Source organism: Malurus melanocephalus, unplaced genomic scaffold (assembly GCF_030028575.1).
Source record: "Malurus melanocephalus ecotype Western Australia unplaced genomic scaffold, MMel_1.1 scaffold_548, whole genome shotgun sequence".
Lineage (NCBI taxonomy): Eukaryota > Metazoa > Chordata > Aves > Passeriformes > Maluridae > Malurus > Malurus melanocephalus.
The window spans coordinates 436,672-439,910 of record NW_026623780.1 but is presented as its reverse complement, the minus strand read 5'-3'; the positions used below and the strand labels follow the sequence as shown (position 1 = coordinate 439,910).

General features: G+C 42.7%; 1 long non-coding RNA gene across 1 annotated transcript in view; it reads right to left on the bottom strand.

Annotated features, from left to right (window-relative positions):
• Nucleotides 1–2,900, bottom strand: part of LOC130583023 (uncharacterized) — a 9,864-nt gene extending 6,964 nt beyond the window's left edge. Inside the window, exon 1 of the long non-coding RNA XR_008966390.1 lies at nucleotides 2,824–2,900. This is a non-coding gene — a long non-coding RNA (uncharacterized LOC130583023). The remainder of the gene's footprint in view (nucleotides 1–2,823) is intronic.
• Between the last annotated feature and the right edge of the window lie 339 nt (nucleotides 2,901–3,239).

The following is a 3,239-nucleotide window of genomic DNA, read 5'->3' as shown; positions in this document are numbered from 1 at the left end:
CAGTTCTCCTCCCACTGTGGGGTGGAGGTTTTGTTCAGAGATCTCCATGACAGATGACATTGAAACTCCATCCCCAAGGTCCCTGCCAGGTTCAGAAGAGCTTCTCAGGACAAAAAAGCTGATGGCCAAAAATCTGTTGAGTTTTGGGGATGTGAGCTGGAAGATGAGGTTTGAGTGGGTCTGAGGTGAGTGAGGTGATGGGAAACTGAGATTTGTGAATCTACAAAATTTCTGTCCCAAGACCAAAGGTGACATCAGCACTTCTGCTTGAGGATGGCTAGATGAGAAGAAAAATGCTCAAAAACTGCCTTGTTCTGCAAAATTTTAACCATCRTTCAAGTTTTTCCATTCTGAACTGACACCTGCAGTCCTTCTCCAGTGTCCTGGTTTCAACCAGGAGTGAATTTTTGGCAGTAGCTGGAGCAGGGCTTGACCAAACCCTAATATGATTTGAAGCCATATTACACCATTGCTGGGGCAGGGCAAAGAGACTCTCCCTCTTTCCTGAAAAGGGAATTTCTTCTCATGGAGCAAGCACAGCAGGCAGAGCAGGGGGTAATGCTGGTCCTGACCTGAGGGACTTCTCTTATTTGTATTGTTACTCTTAAACTTCATTTTCTTATCTCATTGCTGTTTGCAGCAAATTGTTCTTATCTAAACCCAATTTTGTGSCCCCAATCTCCTCTTTGTGGGGGACAGAAGAGGGGAAGCAAGTGAGCTTTGTTTAATTTGTGTAATTCTGGAGCTTTGGGGAGCAGGGCACGAGATTGGGGAAAACCATTAATAAACCACAATTAAACAACCAACTGWAAATATCACAAAGTGCAAAACAGAGCAATGCCAGTGCAAGATTCACCAAAAACCCAACAATTCTGGCACAGATCCCACAAACCACAAACCAAGGACTTTTTGTACTTGTTGCTGCAGCCTGTAAACACCCCATAATCAATACTGTGATTTTTCTCTATTTTTAGACAGTTTTTAATTTTAATGCCTGCCTGGGGTGGTTATTTTKCYACTCAAATCTYRCAGGTTTTAKGCAAATCCCCCAAAACCTGCATGASTAGCACCAGGTAAACACAGACACCTGATTTTGGGTGAATTTGCAGGAACTGAGCTAAAAACAGCAGAGTGAACCCAACTGCAGGARCACAAAGAATCCCCACCCCGTGGGGAAGGCACAAACCCAGCAACACCRCAGCACACCTAATAAAACCCTCTCCTCCCTTAAATCTGCCTCATTTCTCACTACATATCACWATCAGGCTTGGAAATTTTCCTCTTGGGAAGGGGAAAGGGATCCCTCTGGAATTGGCTGTTTTCCTCTTTCCCATATGGCAGATAAATCAGAGTTCCTGACTCGCTGAATTCCTACTTTACATCCTTCTCTCAAAGTTCTCTGGCTCCTCCTGCTCTTACTTTCCTCCTGAATTTATTACTAAAATGTAAAATTCCCCATGAAAAACAACTCTGCTGAAAAAAAATAGTAAAACAACATAATAATAAAAAAAAAACAAAAATAAGAAAACAAAAATAAGGTTTTCCTTCAGGCTTTCTGCTATCTGAAGAGAGTTGTYCCTATCCAAATCCTGAGCCAACACACTAAAAATTGAGATGGAAGAACCCACATTAATCACCACAATTGAAACATCTTTCATTTGCCCATTTGAAAGCAATTTTTTTGGCCACATTTCCAGATTCAATGATAAAAGAGAAGTTTGAGATGTGTCCTGGTGATTTATACCAGCTCCAGCCAGTTTGGGAGTTACAATGGGTTTCAAATTCCTTTAGTGATGCTTAATCCTCCCCACATTCACCAGAAAAGTAATTTCAAAGTGAACCCAACCTGTACTTTTATGAGAAAGGGGTAAAATCAGACTGAGGAGATGTTMATCACTTCCTCCACTGTGTGTTTTTTTGGTTGAAGGAAGGTCAGCAGCAGAAATCAGGGCTTAAAGGGCAGCCTGGGGGAAATAATTCTGCCCTTTTTGGCTGCTTTTCATTAAATCTTCCAGAGGAGGAAAGACTCAGAAGAAAAGTCTCRAAGAAAAGATGCTCTGCTGCCCCACAGGCCCAAGGAAGGCTTTGGATTTTCCCCTGGGACACCCCCCACCCTAAATAAAACCATTTCWAGAGCAAACCAGGCACTTTTGCAGGATATTTGCACAAATTGAAGACGCCACTCCCATTTTCAGTGGCCAAAGATTTYCCTTTGCTGCTCCAGGAGGGAAGTTGCAGCCAACAGGGTTTTATTTTCTGTGTCACCTGCCGGCTGCCCTGCTTTTGGCACGGATCAAGCACATTTGTCACTCTGTCAAGCCCTAATTTTAGTGATCAGGGCTGACTAAAGGACTGTGAAACCCTTGGTTTCATCTCTGCCTTATTTTAAGCTCTGCATTTCGTTTATTTTTAGTTGGTGACCATTTCTCTGCATCCTCCCGCTGGCTGTGCCAAAATTCTGCAGCGATAACAGCCGATATTTCAGAGTATTTTCACAAAAATATATCTGTGTTTTCCTCCAGGCTGCTTATGCCTTGTAGAGCTCTTAACAATATGTTATCAACACTTGAGCTTTAAAACAAGGCTCCCTGCACAGACTGATTTCTTTAAAAAATAAAAAAAAAAAAATGTAGTTCCTCCCTGAAATGCTCACTGCATTTAGGGAAGGGTTGACACAATTTAAGTGTAACAGAAAACAGCAGAAATTCCTCCAAATAAAGCCACACCAAGGTCAGGACGCACCACATCCCGCTCAATTAATGCACATAATTGCACAATTAATAGATATAATWGGTTAATTAATATAAAATAAAGCAGCCTTACTGTTAGGGGGTGCTCAGGGAGCCACTGCCCTGGAATTGTCCTCCCACTGCCCCGAAAATGTGATTCTGTGGGTAGGGATCAACCTGGGAAAGCAAAGATGGAATATTTGAATATTGAGAGAAAATGATGAACTGAGGAAGTGAAATGAGAAAATGAAACATGGAGCAAARGGTGAAGGCCTGCACTAGGAAAGGTCTTGTGGCAGTGCCAGTGAAGCCATGGTGGGCTCTTAATGCACTTTTTTTGAAGGGTGATGGGGAAAATAGGAAGAATCAAGGAAAACCTAGGTGGGAACATCCCCTGGAGGTGAAAGCAGGACTGAGGTCTGAGCTACATCAGGGGTTTTCCCAGCAGGTTTGAACAGCTCCAAGAAAGCACAAAAACCAACTCAGATTTGTAGAGGTCGAACCGAGCAG